This window comes from Solanum tuberosum, unplaced genomic scaffold (genome assembly GCF_000226075.1).
Source record: "Solanum tuberosum cultivar DM 1-3 516 R44 unplaced genomic scaffold, SolTub_3.0 scf00448, whole genome shotgun sequence".
Lineage (NCBI taxonomy): Eukaryota > Viridiplantae > Streptophyta > Magnoliopsida > Solanales > Solanaceae > Solanum > Solanum tuberosum.
In genome coordinates this window covers 6,014-27,382 of record NW_006239367.1, presented here as the reverse complement: position 1 = coordinate 27,382, position 21,369 = coordinate 6,014, and the positions used below count along the sequence as shown (strand labels likewise).

Below are 21,369 nucleotides of genomic sequence, written 5' to 3'. Positions count from 1 at the left end.
TGATGTTTAGATGTACCTTAGAGTGTTGGAAACAACTATAAAACATAGGTACATTACCAAAGAACATGTATGAAAAAGTGGGGAAGGAATGGGGAAGGATTGGTGTCCTTGGCGCTCTGAGAGGTGCGGGGTGCCAGCCCTCAAAGCTCAGAAGGCCTGGTAGGGCGCTCTGCATGGCGCGCCGCCCCAAGGGTGGAAGCTCAGAATCCCTTTTGGGACGCGCTGGCTAGCGCGACGCCCCAGCCTTTTTCCCCGAAAATCTGACTTTTCTCCTTAGTTTCTCCAACTCTAAACCCTCTTAACATCCAAGGTTCTTTCCCCAAACACTCATAATCATTAAAACCCTCAATATACAATAGATTCAACTCGGAATTCCATCCGGAAACATGCACCAAACCAACAAGAAACTTCAACAACACAACCACAACTTCAACAAACACAACCACAAACTTCAACAAACACACCCAACACTATGATCTCACATACCTTATTAGGGATCACCCCCGACGAAATCCACGATGATCTCTACGAACCTTGCTTCTTCTTCTCCTTCTCCTTTTCTTCTCCTCTTCTCATTCAAAGCCCTAACCCTCACTTTTTAAAAGGGGAAACTGATTTAAAATCAGTCTAGACCCTTAATATAACCAAAAGAAATGGTTAGGGAAAAGACCAAAATACCCTTAGAAATTCGGACAGAACTGCCCTAAGCCAACAGCCCAACTTCCAGAGGGCATAACTCACTCATAGGAACTCGAAATCGCGTAAACTCGGCGGCGTTGGAAAGATCATTCCAATAGCTTTCCAAACATAACTGGAAATACACCTAACTCATCTTGAGCTAGGAGTTATGACCGTTTGAAGTTGACCAAAAACTCACTTTTTTCCATATTTAAATAAATTTCCAGATTTTGAATTCTTTCCAAAAATGACTATTTCCAATTCTAAGCTTCTTCATAGCTATTTCAAATTGTCGGATGTTACAGATTTGAATCTGAAAATCTTTATTTGAAAACATTACCAAAGGCATTTGGAACTCATTGGTGAAAAACATTTCAAAAACGAATTAAAATTGGTTCACAATCACCATTTATAAAGTGTTTGGGTTCTTAAAGAAACCCCAAATTACTATCCCAAAAATCTTAATTTGAACACTTAAATTCATTAATAATAATGGGTAAATGAAGACCAGAGATTAGGAATCATTACCCAAGTATTTCTTCTCAAAAACCTTGTTCAAATCGTTACCCTAAAGCTTCTGAAACTTAAAAATGGAGAAATCGGGATGAACCTTGAATTTTGAAAGACATTCTATCTAGGGGTCCTCCGCGAACGCGGACCCCTACCCGTGAATGCGTGATTTAATGAATTGGGCCTCCTCGAACGTGGTAGGACTCCCGTGAATGCGGTTGAGCCTCTGCAAATGTGGGGGTTCCCACAACTCCCCTCCGCGAACGTAGGGGGTTGGCACCAGTAACACAGACAACAAATTATCAGCCAACACAAAATCCTCCAAAATGACCCTAGAAATTCGTTCGGAACCCCGTACACACAAACCAAATATGCAATTGACTAAATTTGATGTCCCGGACTCAATGAAACCATCAAAACTTGAATCTGAGGTCTCCTTGACCCGAAATTCGTGAAAGTCACAAGAAACGAACATAACACCTAAAAAAACCAAATCAAATTTGAGACATCTAAAAATTCAACCAAGACCTCCTCTAAGCCTAAAATCATCCCCCGAATCCAACAGAAGTCTCAAAATTCCAATCTGACCACATGAACCTCAAATGTTGAGAAAAGTCAATCCAAAAGCTAAAATCTCACAAATTCAAACTTAGGACCTCAAATCCTCAAAAAGACTCCAAATCTGAAACTGACAACACTCTTAAACCAATTTTGACGTTTTAGGACTGATGAAATTGATGAAATTCCATTTCGACACTTGAAACTTCAAAAGACACAGAAAATCACTTTTAAACAACTTTAGCCTTTCAAATTCAAAAACTTTCATAATTCACAACTTTTTACTCAAAACTCGAAGCCAACTTCAAAATCTAATCATAAATGACTCGGGATTAATATCGAGATGGGTAAAATGATAATTTTACGAAAATTTAAAAAAATGACCAATCGAATTATTACAGAAGGCGGCGGATACATCATTATCTTATAACAAAAATGTAAATAAATTTTTTGTTGGTGTATTATGCATTTTATTATTAAAATAAAATATTAAGTGCATAAGTTAGTGGGTATAAATTATGGCAGGAGATGACTGATCTTGGGCGTATTTATGCGCCTAATAACCAATTTATCCCATATATATAGCTAAGTAGAGAGCAATTTTCGTTGTCGGAATTAAGTTTTGAGAGTCTTTTGATGTCGCTTCTTCTATTCAATATGATTAGATGTTTCAGGGTGAAAATCAAAGAAGAACGAGCCAAAAGAGGGCACCTGGTCAGAGGTCGAAAAATAGAAGACGAAGTTGCAGAAAAAAAAGGGCCAAGAAGCTGGAGAATACACTACGAGGGAGCATCTCCACGTCGCGGAGCTAATACGCGTGTGCAAAAAAGTAATTCCACCTAACATTGGAGTGCACGATGGGAGCGCGTCGCGGTGAGGTTTTATCTGTGTGCAACTATAGGCGAGGGAATAGGTCCACGACACCAGAAATTGGCCACGTGTTTTATTTTAGACTATAAATAGTTTAAGTGTGTTATTTTTATCATTATCAAATTTGAAAAGATGGGAGCACATTATTTTGGGCGAGTTGGCTAACACCTTCTAGGATTTTTCTTCTACTCTTTCATTTTGGTAAACCCTTGTATGATCCTCAAACATTATTTGAATTATATTTTGTGTTATGAGTAGCTAAAGTCCCTTATTATAGGGTTATATCTATGGTTAATGGTTGAATACAATTTTTTTCTAGTATGAGAAGGGTTATCATATGATTTGTTCTTTCATTCTTGTTTAACTATTTTAATGCATGATCAACATTAAAATAAACTCGTTGTCTTCTCTTGAACTCGAAAGATGAATAGAGGTATAGACCAAATAATGTGGGAAGTGTGTTCATTCTAGGGTAAACGCTATAATGTTTCGTATATAGGATAGTCTTATACTTATATATCACGCTTGATTAATATGCAAGATGAATGCTTAATGCTCCGTCATTGGTTCATGTCTAACCCCACTCAACGATGTAGTTAGGATGTCAATGGTGGTAAGCAATTAGAAGTCGGTAGATCATGATCGTAAAATGAACCTTGCAAATCCATAATGTAGGAGCGGTGTTGAAATCGGCCATGCGAAAGGCAAGAGTACATTGAGGTCGAAGGTATGATTTTGGAGGGCTAATTTCTACTTTGTGCAGGCGAGCTGGAGTTCCAGAGGAAAGTGTGGACTACATGACGCCTCTGTTCACCACACCCCTAGATGTCACAAAGACAAAGGGGCCAGAGAACATGCATGGACCCACCTTTACTACAGCAGAGCGCAACTGGAGGGATGAGATGATCACAGCGCGCATGTTTGGATTGGTGATGCTGCATCATAGAAATGGATGCCTAGCTTCAACTCAGGAGCAGTTGGATGAAATTGAAACGAAGTACCCCCTGAATGAACATGCTAAGGCATTGCTGGGACTCAGACTTGCATTTATAGAACCCATATGAGATGATGTTCCAACTGACGAGGACAAGAGGTAAACCATGTCGGATAGTGAATCCGATTCAGAAGTAGAGGAGGGTGACCTTTTGGCTCTTAAGGGCACTGGCGGTGATGCCGACATGGATGAATGATCAGGGAAGTCCACCCGCCTTACCTTGCTTTCTTTCTGAATTATGTCACACTGTGGACAGTGTTGAGTTTTAAGTGTGGGGTGGGGACTATATCTGTGTAAATAGTTTTTGTTTGCGTTTGCTATTTTGTTTTGGGTTCCTTGGTAGTTGTTTTCGATTGTTTAGCCAAGGACACTCCCGTTGAACCATAATAATAATAAAAAAATTGTTTCTTAGGATTGAGTCAGTGTCATAGTTGAGTCAAGCCGCCCTGTGATAGATGGATGACGATCGTCTTAAGGGCAGTTTTCGTCATTTGGGTCTGTAGGGTTGGCTTTTGGCTAAGGCTGCACAACTGCTTTGAATTATATTGAAAGTTGAAAACATTGGATGACTTTGTGTTGAGACATCTAGGCTATTTTATGTGACTCTAATTGGCGTGTGATTTGTGTTAGTGACTGGGAAGTAGTATATAGTGACCAGTTCTGAGTTGAATGTGTGCCAAGTGTGTAAGATTTGTGCATTCCTTGCTATTGATTGAGGTCCAGAACTTGCCCGGTGTGTCTGCATAGCGAAAAAAGAGGATAAGGAATTTGGGAAGTGATATAGGCAATTTTTTGATAGCCCTGATTGTGCCTTCATGTACCCACCTTGATGTATATCCCTAGTTAACCCCTTCGAACCTTGAACTTATTCTTTGGTAGCCTATTTTGAAGCTAATACCCATTCCTTCTCTGGCCTATAAATTTGATCCAAAAGATCCTAAGCGCTTTGTGTGAATGTAAATGAAGGAAGAAGAAGTTCAGTGGCAAGCCCCAGCATAAGTTTGGTTCGTAAAAAAAAAATCAATAAATAAATAAACTTTGATGAATGAAGTTAGAATGAAAATGGTGGGAAGAGGAGAATGTAAATTCTTTGCAACAAGGGGCCAGTGGTTCCAAGAAAAGGAGCTGAAGGAGGAGGTTATTGAAAGAAGGTCCAAAAATGAAGTTTGTTTTGAATTAAAATGCTTGGGAATGCAGTCACTATTTATATCTAAAAAATAGTTCCTACCGGTCCCCTAACCTGCATTACAACCCTTAAAAGACCTAATTGATCTTGAACTTCCGTATTCTCAAAAGTAGTGAGGCAGTACACTAAGGGCAAGCCTATGGTTCGTTGGTTGTGGCATGTGAATTCTTTCGAGAGTGTGAGCGAAATTGCTTCCCGTACCCTTTTTTGTATGAAAATGTTATGTGTGAGTAAATCAGGGTGTTCATTTGTGGTGAGGGCACATGTTTAATGAGGTCTGACAACTGATATATATGTGGATCCAAAAGTTGTGCATGAGTTTGCTGCGTTATAAGAGTCTATTCTTGAGGCTAGATGGTCTTGCTCGAGTCATCCTAATGAATACATAGTATTTGTCATGTTGTGTGAAGATATGATAGTTGTTGTGGCCAAAGCTGAAATGCCATTAGTGTAGTAGAGTCGTCGTATGTTTGAAAGTGTGGAAGTGTTCGAGGACGAACAAAGTTGTAAGTGTGGGGTGGTGATCTTGGGCGTATTTATGCGCCTAATAACCAATTTATCCCATATATATAGCTAGGTTGAGAGCATTTTTCATTGTCGGAATTAAATTTTGAGAGTCTTTTGATGTCGCTTCTTCTAATCAATATGATTAGATGTTTCAGGGTGAAAAGCAAAGAAGAACGAGCCAAAATAGGGCACCTGGTCAGAAGTCAAAAAATAGAAGTCGAAGTTGCGGAAAATAAAAGGGCCAAGAGCTGGAGAATACACTACGAGGGAGCATCTTCGCGTCGCGGAGCTAATACGAGTGTGCAGAAAAGGAATTCCACTTAACAGTGGAGTGCCTGATGGGAGCGCGTCGCGGAGAGGTTTCATCTGTGTGCAACTATTGGTGAGGGAACAGGTCTGCGTCGTGGACCTGGACACCAGAAATTGGCCACGTGTTTTATTTTAGACTATAAATAGTTTAAGTGTGTTATTTTTATCATTATAAATTTTGAAAAGACGGGAGCACATTATTTTGGGCGAGTTGGCTAACACCTTCTAGGGTTTTTCTTCTACTCTTTCATTTTGTTAAACCCTTGTATGATCCTCAAACATTATTTGATTATATTTTGTGTTATGAGTAGCTAAAGTCCCTTATTCTAGGGTTGTAGCTACGGTTAATGGTTTAATACAATTTTTTCTAGTATGAGAAGGGTTATCTTATGATTTGTTCTTGCATTCTTGTTTAACTATTTTAATGCATGATCAATATTAAAATAAACTCGTTGTCTGCTCTTGAACTCGAAAGATGAATAGAGGGATAGACCAAAGAATGTGGGAACTGTGTTCATTCTAGGGTAAAGGCTATAATGTTTTGTATATAGGATAGTCTTATACTTATATACCACACTTGGTTAATATGCAAGATGAATGCTTAATGCTCTGTCATTGGTTCATGTCTAACCCTGCTCAAAGATATAGTTAGGCTGTCAATGGTGGTAGGCGATTAGAGGTCGGGAGATCATTATTGTAAAATGAACCTTCCAAATCCATAATGAGGTTAACCCGTCGAATACTAGGATAAATCAATATTATACCAGAGATCGATTTATGCTACAACCCTGGAGCACCTTTTCGAATTGTGAAATTTTTCTTGTTTGAAACCTTTTTAACTAAAGTAATTAATTTTTGATAGTGTCTAATTAGTAGTTATAAACGAATTTCTAAAATTATTTGTCACCCGAGTAAATTTAGTTTAGACATAAGCGAATTGTTATTTGTTAATTTGGAGTCCTTTGTGTTCGATAATCCGGCTCGAAAGAGTCGTTGTACTACTTGAGTGACCATGTGCACTTGCGTGTGCTTTTGGGAGCAACAATGACTATTGATTCTTGTAACTTATATGGTCATTAGTTCTTGTAACTCTCATGGTCATTAGTTTCTTGTACCTCATGTGATCATTAGTTTCTTGTAACTCATGTAACATCTATCACATTTAGCTACCCACATTACTACCCCTCATTCTACCTATTGATTATATGGAAGACTTCTTCACCTATAAATAGTGGTGTTTCTTCCTTTGTGAAGCATCTCAAACAAGATGAGAAGTGTGAAATAATATTGTAGTGTGTAGTAGTGAAAGAGAGAGTTGAGACATAGAAAAACATTCTAAGTCTTCAACTTTATTCACTATATACAAGAGAGTATTTATATGTTGAAGGAAGATATTCTTATGTGGAGCTTTGGACTCTTCAACTAATCCGGAGTTGCTTGAGTTGTACAATTGGGATGTTGTATCCCGGAGGGGACAAGTCAAGAGTATTACTGCTGGATCGGTGTAGATTATTCCGCAGTGGGCTTGAATCTCCTTAAAGAGAGCGAGATATCCGCGCCTCAGCCTAAAAATTTGTTTATACATTTTTGTTCATTTTATTTCAACTGTATTTTGTTATATTTGTGGTATATTACACCAGCAATTTTAAGGAGAGTCATGTTTGTGGAGAAAAGGTAAAGGAAAAAAAACATTTTTACCAAGTATTTTCATGAATAAAGTGATACTACTTTTCATGAAAAAATGATATTTAAATTCTTAAAATAGTGGGGGATCATGAAATGAGAAAAAAAAAATCATTATGAAAAAAAATGTTTTTTGCATCTTTGAGAAATGCTCTTAAAAAAGAATATTACAAGTGCATATATTTATTATGGAATAAATCACATGTTGTTGTTTGGCTATAATGAGATGATTTTTGGCTCTAACATGAGAGTTATAAATAAAATTATGAAAAATATGTTGAGTAGCCATTTAACATGAAATGTTTTGGTTGAGATAAATTTCATTCTTGGAATGAAAAAATAGCATAAAACATATGATGAATTTTTTCCTTGTCAAGTCACATAATGTTGAAAAAATTGTGAAATACAATCTTATTGGTTGTGTGAGTCTTACAACTCATTTTTATTCAATTGTTAAAATAGTGTGATAAAGAAAGAAGGAGTTTGATAACCTAATTAAAAATATGAGATATGTGACTAATTGCACTTTATATGATATTGTGTATAAAGTATAACATGAATAAGCAAATCAAGTAAATTTACTCGGTACGAAATTTGGTGGCTTGTTTTATGGGAAAAAATATTATGCTATAATCGAAAGTTTTGTTGGTGCAGATGAGAAAAACTTGGTGCTATTTGTTGGAAGTGAGAAAAGCAAATTATATTGCTTGCTTCTCTACTAATGGAAGGTTGAAGTAAAAAAATATTAAGTTCAAGAAAAAGTGAATTGATTTTACTATATCAAAAACTTTATTTTGAGAAATTAATTTTCCTAATTTTGATTAATTGTGATAGCACCAATATAATGGTAGAATACAAAATCGTTATTAGAACGGTAAATTCAGACTCATGAGAAGAAAACACAATATTGTGAAATCATATTGATCATTGGTATACCATCAATATTTATTTTGTTAAAATTTGTGATAATCTTGCAGATTTATGAACTAGTCTTAGCAAGATAAAGAGTCTGAAACACATCAAGGGGGATGAAATTGAAGCTCATAAATTCTAAGTCATATATGAGAAAACCCAATCTGGGACTAGAGATCCTTTAACCAGGTTCAATGGGAAGAACGAATCATATGATTACTTGTGAAATGCACTAATATTAATTTAATTCAATCCTTATGATGTAAGTGCATTTATCCTATAATGATTTGTGTAGGTTGAGTCTTGAACTCTTAATGAAAGTTTGTATCTCATATGTGTGGGGTGTCAAATTATAGGAGTATCCTTGACAGATTTCACCTATGTGAGTGTGAAAGTAGGCCGCTTTCTATGAGAATGAGCTTGTTCTCAAAAACACTCATGAAATCGGGATAGCGCCAAGACCGTAATGTGCTGGCTAAAACAGCTTATGTCAACACCTTGATTATTGTGTGTAAGCAGTTATACTTTATTTTCCTCAAGCAGTCATAGTTCAAGTCTGAGACCACTACTGACTCTGGAGTAAATGTTACTGTTTTACTAAGTGAAGGTTCAATGCAAAACACACTTTCATTATTCATAATAGTCTCCCTTCAACTAAATTGGTGAACTCTCTTATTTTAATATTAAAATGAGTGGGGGAATGTTGGTGTATTATGCATTTTATTAATAAAATAAAATATTAAGTGCATAAGTTAGTGGGTATAAATTGGATTGTGGTAGAAGATGACTATTGGTTCATGTAACTTATATAGTCATTAGTTCTTCTAACTCTCATGGTCATTAGTTTCTTGTAACTCATGTAACATCTATCACATTTATCTACCCATATTACTACCCCTCATTCTACCTATTGATTATATGAAAGACTTCTTCACCTATAAATAATGGTGTATCTTCCTTTGTGAAGAATCTTCAAACAAGATGAGAAGTGTGGAATAATATTGTAGTGTGTAGTAGTGAAAGAGAGGGTTGAGACATAGAAAAATATTCTAAGTCTTCAACTATATTCACTATATACAAGAGAGTATTTATTATATGTTGAAGGAATGTGTTCTTATGTGGAGCTTTGAACTAATCCGGAGTTGCTTGAGTTGTACAATTGGGTTGTTATATCCTAGAGGGGACAAGTCAAGAGTATTATTGTTGGATCGATGCAGTTATGCCGTAGTGGGCTTGAATCTCTTTAAAGATAGCGATATATATGTGTCTCAGCCTAAAGATTTGTTTATACATTTTTGTTCATATTATTTCAACTGTAATTTGTTATATTTGTGGTATATTACACCAATAATTTTTAATAACGACTAATTAAAGGATAATTATATTGGAAAAATCTTTTTGGCCAGAAAATTTGGTCAGAATGATTTTTTTTCTATATTATTTTGCCTTTTTAAACATTTTTACCCTTTTAACTTTAATACCTTTAACTAAAAAATAGAAAAAAGATCAATTTATTTTAAAATTAAAAAAAATTGTAATTTTTTTTAATTTCTAGCCAAATTTTCTGGTCATTTAGCACTTCCCAATTATATTATGTCAGACTGGTTATTGATAGCGGAAACAACAAAAACACAATCATATAGATCAAATATGAAATCTGCATTAATAATTATTAAACAATAATAAATTAGAAGTGTCATACCCAAAAATATGAACTTTCTTGCGTACCATCAAGGACTGAAACCCATTCCGCCTTGTAATTAGGAGTAGTTTCATTCTTGAATAAATCTCCCACCTTAATAATACATACAAAAAATGAAAAATCTCAATCAGAATAATAATGAAGGACAATATAATGTTTCTCAAGATTTATTTTCTAAAATATATAATTAATAAAAAAATAAAGGAAAAAAGGAAAGAAAATTAAGAATCCCTTGATATTGTTCTTTGACACTGAAATATAGAGGAGATTGATAAAGCCCTTTGAGCATAAGTATTCAGAACACGTAATCACACTTCTTCTATAATCGTGGTATCCCAGCTAGTTATCAAACATCTTGACTAATTTCACACGAATACTTGTCATTTCCCATCAACCACAGGAAACCACAAGTAGCAGGTTACTCTATCCACTAATATACATGTGCTTTTGTTTCTTTTATTTCTTAGTATTTGAACGCAGTGTGCAGCTAACCATATAAATCCTTGCCCACAAACTGTTTGATGTTTTTTCTCAATGAATTTCTGCAAATTGGTTTAAAATGGAGAATTCTCAAGTGTTGCAATTGCGGGTTTCCAAATGGCATAAAAGTGTGACACCATGGATGTGTTCCGTATTAAAAGTAGGAAAATAAGTTCTACTGGTGACATTTCACATTAATTTGTCCCTCCCTCATCCCCCATAGCCCTACTAATATGAATGATTATGTCATTCTAATCTTGATATAGTTTCAATAGGCATATTCTTATTGGTATGATATATTAGTTTCAATAGGATCTAACAAATAATACCACTCGTATTGCTCTTTAAACGAAATTGGTATGATATATTATTTACGGTTAATTCAATTAGTAAAATAAAACACTGCATATTAATATTGTCATAGATTAACTAAGAGGGCTAATTTATTTACTTGCAAGAATATATAGAAGAAGATTTCATAACTGCTATGTCTTCTACTAAGCAAACTGCATCATGAGCTTTACATAGAGGCAGAATTTGAATTTTTTCGTGCGCTTAGAATGAGTTCTTTCATCTAGAGAATGAGCTTGCAGAGACCAAAAACGGAGAAAAAGGACACAATTTTGACACAAAAGTATGAGATTGGTAAATTGTTGGGCCAAGATAGATTTTCCAAAGTTTATCTTGCAAGGAACCTAAAAATAGGGCAAAATATACAAGTAATTTAGTTAAAGGGAATTCAAATACCCTAAAGTTCCAACAAGGGTTGTGGTGGAGTGGTAATCACCCATTTGTCCAGTGGCGGATCCAGGATTTGAAGGCTATGGGTGCTCACTTCCTTTAGTGTAAAGTTGCTTGCCAAGAAGGGTTTCCTTCTAAAAACTTATATTTTTATAGTTTAGTTAGTAAATGAAATATTAAAAATAGAAAAGTGAAAAAACAATAAATCGAAAAGGAAAAAAAAACAAGCAAATAACAATGAATAAGAATAAAAAGAAGAAAAGGAAAAAAAAAACAAGCAAATAACAATGAATAGGAATAAAAAGAAGAGAAACAAAAAACTCAGTTCGATGGGATTCGAACCATCAAAGTTGAGGGTATCGACATAAGCTTTAACTTTGCTCTGTGAACCAAACGTCAACCCTTTTTGTTTAGTGGGTGCTCATGAATTGATTATATCTATTTTTTAGTAGTTTCTATAAGCATATAAAAAATTTCCGTCGGAGTTAATGGGTGCTCGAGCACCCGATAGGTGCTCACGAATTGATTATATCTATTTTTCAGTAGTTTCTATAAGCATATACAAAATTTCCATCGGAGTTAATGGGTGCTCGAGCACCGATACTTCGTATGTGGGTCCACCCCTACCTTTGTCCTTAGCCAGAGGTCTCGGGTTTGAGTTCCCTTGGGTACAGAGTTGCCTTTGTTAGGGAGCTTTTTAACCCCCAATATGGGACTTTCCTACGTAAATCTGAATGCATTCTTGATCCAAATCTATTTTCAAGAATCTTATTAGCTAAGTTGATGGGCCATAATTGGTTCAACAAAGGATTCAAGCAAGTTGATAAACCACCAATTTTGGATCGAGAAAAGGATGATCTACCTCATAGTGTCTTTGATATTGTGGATGATTCAGATGCAAAGTGTTCCTAGACAAGGAGCAAAGCTCATCACCAATGAAGCCTACTTGTTTGAATTCTTTTGATACTATTACTATTTCTCCTAGTTTTGATCTCTCCAACTTGTTTGAGAAAGACAAAAGTTGATGGTCGGATTCTAGATTCATGATACAAAAGTATATGTCCAGTATCGTCTCAAGGCTAGATCAGGAAGTTGCTTTCATGGTGAGTTTTAAGGTAAACTTATCTGAATTGTATGACAATCTCATTTTTAAAGATTAAGATGTTAGGGTAAACACACTTTATTTACTTGAATATTCTTCAACACGTCCCCTCATTCACGTATTGATCGTTCCAATTCTTGGGGTTGAAAAGTGGAAAAATTTTGTGGTTGGGGAAATTTCACTTAAGAAGAAAATTGAGGGGGCTAATTAGTAACATTTTTTAATTTTTAATTGGTTGATTCATAAAATCTTGAAGAATGGAATGTGATTTTCTTCTTCAGTACAGTATTAATTGGAACTCATTTAGAATAGATATATTTGAATGAAAAGAAAGTAAAATGATAATGCAAATTAACCCTTTTCTTTATTTATCCTCGGGTAAGCATTGTAACAAAGATAAAATTATCTCTACGGACATATAGGTCATGAATTCGAGTAGTGGAATTAGTCATTGATATTTACGCCGTGTAAGTTTCCTCGATTACAACCCTTGGGTGCGACCCTTTTTCGTAACATGTGTGAATGTAAGATACTTCATGCACTATCCCTTTATTATCATATTGGGTTTATGATATATATATTTTTTGTCATTTCCCTTTTTGTTTGTTGTCTTGAAGTTATATGTCTGTTAACTCGTTGGAAATTCCTGATAGTGTTTCCCCTCATCTCATGTAAAACAATTATATTACTTGTCTATTTGTAATCGTGTTGTTAAATCCTCTAAGGCTCTAATTATTTTAAAAACCAATATAAAGATTTTCAAGAGGAGAAATTTGGTTATAGTTATTCAATTTATATTTGTAGGAAATTCGAGCCCACCCATAAGAGGTGCTTTAAGGCCCATTCGGGTAACTAGTTAGCCCTAATAATTTCTATTTAAACACACATATGATATGTTATTAAAAAGAGAGAAAAATACAACATATAAAAAGAATATAGCAATCTACACATTATTCCCTCCTCAATCAATTAGGGTTTAGGCTGCGGTATAGGGGTTACTACTACATATTTGACAACCACCATCGAGTAGTAAAATTCAACTGCGGTTCATCCTACTCTTCCTCTTCCGCTACGACAAGAACAAGTAAGTTCTCTGGATTATGTATGTTATCTAATTTGATTTAAATTAATGATGATATGTAATCTTACAATATTTTTACAAGTTCACCATTTTACAGATTAATATTAAGACGAAATAGTGAGATGTATTCATGAAATTGTAGACTTTGAGAAGAGAGATTTCATTAATTCTCAAGCGTCTCTGCACAATCATTCATAGAGGTATTTATGAACTAAAAAACACTGCTAAAAAGATGGATTTAGTTGTGAACTTCGTCGCTAATTTGTTGCTATATCGCTCATAGCTAACAAAAATCTATTGCTAATTTATCACTAAATAGGATTAGCGAAAGAATTTGTTGCTTAACTATAAAAAAAAAATTGTCCCTAGATCCTGTGTTTTTAGTAGTGAAATGCCTAACTATGAAATATGCAATTAAGGAAATAAAATATAATCTCTATAATGCTGAAAACTAAATCAGGTAAGAATACCTAATTGGATATATATCACATGGAACAAGCTCAAGGTATCATTTGTCAACTTTTCCTTGATGAAGTGTCGATCAATTTTAATATGTTTTGTTCGGTCATATTGTTTTGCATTATGGGCTATTGGGCTATACTGATGGAAGCCTTGTTATCACAATACAAGGATAATATATTATCTTCGTATAATTTCAGTTCTTCTAGTAGCTTTTGTATCCACATAAGTTCACAAACATCTTGAGCGATAACTTTATACTCTACTTCAACACTTGATCTAGCAACTACACTTCGCTTCCTGCTTCTCCAAAAGACTAAGTTCCCTCCCACGAGTGTGCAAAAACAGGTTGTACACCTCTTATCATCTAGAGATCCAACCATATCAACATTTGAAAATGCTTTTATATGGAGGTGACCATGTTTGGAGAAAAGAAGACCTTGTCCAAGAGTAGATTTTAAATACCGCGGAATGAAAAGAACAACTTGCATATGAGAATCACGAGGATCATGCATGAACCGACTTACCATGCTAACTCCTTATGTTATATCAGGTCTAGTCTGTGAAATATAAATTAGTCTTCCAACCAATCTCTGATATTTTTGTCTATCAACCGACCTCTTATCCCTGCTTGTAGTGTGTGGTCGCTCTCACTTGATGATCCTGCTGGCGTACGACCTAACATACAATTTTCTTCTAGAAAATCTAGAATATATTCCCCCTTAAGATTCCTTTTCCTAATCTAGACACTTCAATTCACTTAAAATATTGGAGCTTCCCTAGATCCTTGATATCAAACTCCTGAGCCCAGAGCTTTCTTAGTAAAACCATCTCTTTTTTGCCATCATATGTCATTACTATGTCATCAACATAAATTATAAGATAGTGATCTTACCCTTGTGATATCTTATAAAGAGAGTATGATCAACATTGATTTGTTGATCATAGATTTGCTAAATATATCTAACCATGTTTTGAGAGACTGTTTTAGCCCGTATAAGGCTTTACTCAATCTACACAGCTTTTCTCGACTATTTTTCCTTATCAAATTCAGGAGTAATCTCCATATAAACTTCTTCTTTCAAGTCACCATGTAAGAATTACTTTTTTACTTCAAACTATTGCAATTCACAATCAAGCTTGACTGCACAAGATAACTCCAAATTTCTCTTGATAACCCATTTAATACATTTAAGTGAATCCTTATCTACAAGTCTGACCTTGAACCTTTCAATCGAACCATTAGCTTTATGTTTCACTATGAATACCAACTTGCAGCCGACTAATTTCTTTTCTGGTGAAGGAATGACTGATTCCCAAATCTTATTTTTGCTAGAACCTTCATTTCTTCAAGCATATCTTATTTTCATTTAGGATATTTGAATGCTTCCCTCCAATCCTTTGGAATAGACACAGAGAAAATGGACAAGACAAAAGCACTACAGGAGGGGCACAAGGTGTCACAAGACACAAAGTTAGAAATAGGATGTTTGGTACAAAGTCTGACTCATTTTCTTTGAGCAATAGGCTTATCTTAATCAGAGAAATATGTTTATCTAAATCAAGAGTTTAAACTGTAGTCCAATTAATGTCAACTCGATATCTTCTGGCATGATGGAATCAGGCAAGAACCTAATGGAAAAATGCAGGATAGTTTCTTGGACCATAGATCATTCTAATTGCATGAAACTTATTTTGCAGCTATTAACAAAGATAGACTAGATACCAAAAGTTTCGGAGATTGCAAAACCACTCGCATAATTTATTTACAACCTTGTTACTGTCCTGAAGTTTTTAAGAAACGTTTGCCCTAATGAACTTGTAAAGTCTTCAAAGATAAGGTAAATTTTGCCTTTTTTGTCTCTAGAAAATATTGTATCATAGAACCACTTCATTAGGATGTTTTATTCTTCTGATTGGCGTACCCCAATCCTATCTTCTACAATTGAGGGTAAAAGAAAGTCAAAAATGGTTAATTAAGTAGCTGCCAAGATTGAGGTACGCCAATTAGAGGACTGAAACCACCTAATTAAGTATTCTTTCTAAGATGTAATATTTTGATAGAGACAAAAACTGCACAATTGACGTTATCCTCATTGGGACAAGCATCTCTTAGAAGCTTTAGGACCGTAGCATGTCTGTAAATAAATTGTACCAATGTTTTTGCCTTCTTCAAAACTTCTGGTATCCAATCTATCTATGTTAATTTATGTAACATAAGTTCCATGTTATGTGACTAATCTACGTTCCAAAAAACAATTTTGTGTTTTTTCACTGGTTTCTTGCCTACTTTTATCATGTATTTAGATATCGAGTATGCAACTATTAGGACCACAGTTTCAATTGCTTATGTAGATATACCCATTTTCGTTGAGCAATAGGCATATTTGAACTAGACAATGCTTTGTTTCTCCTTGAACATATCATCAAATCAGGTTTATCCAAATGCCCAATAGTCTCCCCAAACAACACATCCAAACACATTTTAATATTCATGTACATACCAAAGGTTAGAAGTTAAAAAAGTGTCACTCAGTACTAGTTCAACTACAAATATGACCTTAGAGGGGGAGACCACTATAGGAGGGAGAAAAGGTGTCATGGGACACAAAGTTAGAAATAGGATGCTTAATAAAAGATCTGACTCATTTTCTTTAAGCAATAGGAATATCGTAATCGGTGAAATAAATATATCTAAATCATGAGTTTAAACTGTGGTGAAATTAATATCAAACTCATTATCTTTCGGCATGATGGAATCATGCAAGAAACTAATGGAAAAAATGCATGATAGTTTCTTGGACTGTAAATCCTTATAATTGAATAGAACTTATTTTACAGCAATTAACAAAGATAAACTCGATACCAAAAGTTTGGGAGAATGCAAAATTACTTGCACAATTTATTTACAATGATGTTACTGTCATGAAGCTTTTACGAAACGTTTGTCCGGATGAACTTGTAAAATCTTCAAAGATAAGGTAAATTTTACCCTTTTTGTTTCTAGAAAACATTGTATCATAGTACCACTTAATTAGGATGTTTTCTTTTCTTCTGATTGGCGTACCCCAATCTTGTTTTCTACAAGTGAGGGTCAAAAATGGTTAATTAAGTAGAATTCAAGATTGATGTACGCCAATTAGAGGACTGAAATCACCTAATTAAGTGTTCATTCTAGTATATAATATTTTATTGATACAAAAACTGCACAATTGATGTTATCTTGGAAGACTTTACAGGCTCATTGGAACAAGCATCTCTTAGAAGTTTTAGGACTGTAACTGTAAATAAATTGTACCAATGTTTTTTCCTTCTTCGAAACTTCTGGTAGCCAATCTATCGATGTTAATTTCTGTAACATAAGTTCAATGCGATGGGAATCATCTGCATTCCAAATTTTTTTTTAGTGTTTTTCAATTGGTTTCTTGCCTAGTTTTATCATGTAGTTAGATATCGAGTATGCAACTATTAGGACCACAGTTTCAATTTCTTATTTAGATATACCCCTTTTCGTTGAGTAGTATGTATATTTGAACTAGGAAATGTTTTGTTTCTCCTTGAACATATCATCAAATCAGGTTTATCCAAATGCCCTATATAGTCTCCCCAAACAACATATCCAAACACATTTTAATATTCAGGTACATACCAAAGGTTAGAGGTTAAAAAAGTGGCACTCGGTAGTAGTTCAACTGCAAATATGACCTTAGAGGGGGAGACCACTATAGGAGGGGGACAAGGTGTCATGGAACACAAAGTTAGAAATAGGATGTTTGATAAAAGATCTAACTCCTTTTCTTTAAAATAGGAATATCTTAATCAGTGAAATAGGTATATCTAAATCATGAGTTCAAACTATGGTCGAATTGATGTCAAACTCAATATTTTTCGGCATAATGGAATCATGCAAGAAGCTAATGGAAAAATGCATGATTTCTTGAACCGTATATCCTTATAATTGTATAGAACTTATTTTATAGCAATTAACAAAGTCAAACTAGATACCAAAAGTTTGGGAGAATAAAAAATTACCCGCACAATTTATTTACAATCATATTACTGTCGTGAAGCTTTTAAGAAACGTTTGTGTGGATGAACTTGTAAAGTCTTCAAAGATAAGGTAAATTTTGCCCTTTTTGTCTCTACAAAACATTGTATCATAGAACCACTTATTTAGGATGTGTTTTTTCTTTCGATTGCCATACCCCAATCTTCTTCTCTACAAGTGAGAGTAAAAAATGGTTAATTAAGTAGAATTCAAGATTGAGGTACGCAAATTAGAGGAATGAAACCGCCTAATTAAGTGATCATTCTAGTATATAATATTTTATCATTACAAAAATTGCACAATTGACGTTATCTTGGAAGACTTTACAAGCTCATTGGAACAAGCATCTCTTAGAAACTTCAGGACTATAGCATGTCTGTAAATAAATTGTACCAATATTTTTGCCTTTATCAAAACTTCTGGTATCCAATCTATCTATATAAATTTATGTAACATAAGTTCAATGCGATGGGAATCATCTGCATTCTAAAAATTTATTTTGTGTCTTTCCATTGGTTTCTTGCCTACTTTTATCATGTAGTCAGATATCAAATATGCCACTATTAGGACAACTGTTTCAATTGCTTATTTAGATATACCCCTTTTCGTTGAGTAATATATATATTTAAACCAGACAATGCTTTATTGTTTCTCCTTGAACATATCAACAAATCTGGTTTATCCAAATGCCCAATAGTCTCCCCAAACAACACATGCAAACACATTTTAATAATCATGTACATACCAAAGGTTAGAGGTTAAAAAAGTGGCACTCGATACTAGTTCAACTGCAAATATGACCTGAGAGGGGAAGACCACTATAGGAGGGGGACAAGGTGTCATGGGACACAAAGTTAGAAATAGGATGTTTGATAAAGAATTTAACTCCTTTTCTTTAAGCAATAGGAATATTTTCATCAGTGAAATAGGTATATATAAATCATGAGTTCAAACTATGGTCGAATTAATGTCAAACTCAATATCTTCCGGCATGATGGAATCATGCAAGAAACTAATGGGAAAATGCATGATTTCTTGGATCGTAGATCCTTATAATTACATAAAAACTTATTTTACAGCAATTAACAAAGATAGACTAGATACCAAAAGTTTGGGAGAGTACAAAATTACTCGCACAATTTATTTACAATCATGTTACTGTCCTGAAGCTTTTAAGAAACGTTTGTCCTGATGAGCTTGTAAAGTCTTCAAAGATGAGGTAAATGTTTCCCTTTTTGTCTCTAGAAAATATTGTATAGAACCACTTAATTAGGATGTGTTTTTTCTTGTTATTGGCGTACCCCAATCTTGTTTTCTACAAGTGAGGGTCAAAATGGTTAATTAAGTAGAATTCAAGATTGATGTACGCCAATTAGAGGACTGAAACCGCCTAATTAAGTGTTCTTTCTGGTATATAATATTTTATCGATACAAAAACTGCACAATTGACGTTATCTTGTAAGATTTTACAAGCTCATTGGAACAAGCATCTCTTAGAAACTTTAGAACTGTAGCATGTCTGTAAATAAATTGTACCAATGTTTTTGCCTTTTTCAATCCAATCTATCTTCGTTAATTTCTGTAACATAAGTTCCATGCAATGGGGATCATCTGCGTTCCAAAAACTATTTTGTGTTTTTCCATTAGTTCTTTGCCTACTTTTATCATGTAGATAGATATTGAGTATGCAACTATTTGGACCATAGTTTCAATTGACTATTTAGGTATACCCTTTATGTTGAAAAATAGGTATATTTGAACCAAACAATGCTTTGTTTCTCCTTGAACACATCATCGAATCAGGTTTATCCAAATGCCCAATAGTTTCCCCAAAACAACACATCCAAACACATTTTAATATACATGTACATACAAAAGGTCAAAGGTTAAAAAGTGGCACTCGGTACAAGTTCAACTGCAAATATGGCCTTAGAGAGGGAGACCATTTTAGGAGGGGTACAAGGTGGCATGGGACACAAAGTTAGAAATAGGATGTTTGATACAAGATCTGACTCCTTTTCTTTACGCTATAGGAATATCTTAATCAGAGCAATAGGTAAAATGCAGGATACAAAATGGAAAAATGCAGGATAGTTTCTTGGACCATAGATCCTTCTAATTGCAAAGAACTTATTTTACAGCAATTAACAAACATAGACTATATACCAAAAGTTTTGGTGAATGCAAAAACAGTTGCACAATCTATTTACAATCATGTTATTGTCCTGAAGCTTTTAAGAAACGTTTGTCCTGATGAACTGGTAAAGTCTTCAAATATAAGGTAAATTTTACGCTTTTTGTCTCTAGAAAACATTGTATCATAGAACCACTTAATTAGGATGTTTTATTCTTCTGATTGGCGTACCTCAATCTTGTCTTCTACAAGTGAGGGTAAAAGAATTTCAAAAATGGTTAATTAAATAGAAGCCAAGATTGAGATATGCCAATTAGAGAACTGAAATTGACTAATAAGTGTTCTTTCTATAATATAATATGTCATAGAGACAAAAATGGCACAATTGACCTTATGTTTGACATAGTATTAGGCTAGAATAATTAGGAAAAGACCCAAAACCCCTTAAGGAAAATAACTGCCGACCCCACTCACGGCCCAACCCACGGTCTGTTGGTCAAACCACGCACCGCCCTGGTTGGTTGTGGATGAGATCACAGACCACCAATTGTGGACCCCCAACGACGGACCACACCTACGACCCGTGAATCCATCGACGGACCGTGGACCACGACCCTAGGTCCCAATCTTGGCCTCCAATTTTCTCTAAGTCTAGGACTTACCTACAAGACATATTTACGACTCGTGCATTGAATGACAGACCGTCCTGATGAACCGTATAAAAAGTAATGGAACCAATCATTTTTTAAAAATTCGAACTTGCCAAATACACCACCACCTATGGACCGTTATCCCTCCTACGGGCCATAGGTGGCGTCGTCTATACTAGCACCAAGTCTGTGAAAAACTGAAATTTCCTGTCTTTTCGAATCTGAGATGTTATAGACACTCCCATAATTTCCACTATCTTATAAATCTCATCAACAAATTCTTTAGGGTCCTCATCAACTTTTGACCCATGGAACCCTGGGAGGATTAGTGCTAGTAAAGTCTCTCACCAATTTCACCGTCGTACCCACAGTTGGGTTCACTAGAGTAATGGTCTCTCTATTAGCTTGGGTCATCATAGCTTGAGTCATAACTCTTAAAAGTTTCTTCCCCTATCATATTGAACACTTTATTAATTGGAATAGGACATAACTGAGAATGCCTTTGTAGACATAGCCAAAACTTCCATAACTAATCAGATTACTCTAGCTAAGCAAATTAGTTGCTTCGAGCAGTTCATAGTATGAAATTCTTTCTCTTGTTGAGATAGATAATGAATAAGCTTGTTGAGCAGCACTTTTACCTCTTTTGTACCTTATCCATACAAACACAAGGGTATTAAGAACAAATACAAGTGCAATTCAGAGCAAAAGAAAAACTATTTCATTTGATTCATATTTGATCTATGCTTTGATGAAGTAAGACAT

At 34.8% G+C, this 21,369-nt stretch overlaps 1 pseudogene; it reads right to left on the bottom strand.

The window, feature by feature from the left end:
• LOC102588325 (apyrase-like) overlaps positions 1-16,256 on the bottom strand; it is a 68,223-nt pseudogene extending 51,967 nt beyond the window's left edge.
• Positions 16,257-21,369: the final 5,113 nt, after the last annotated feature.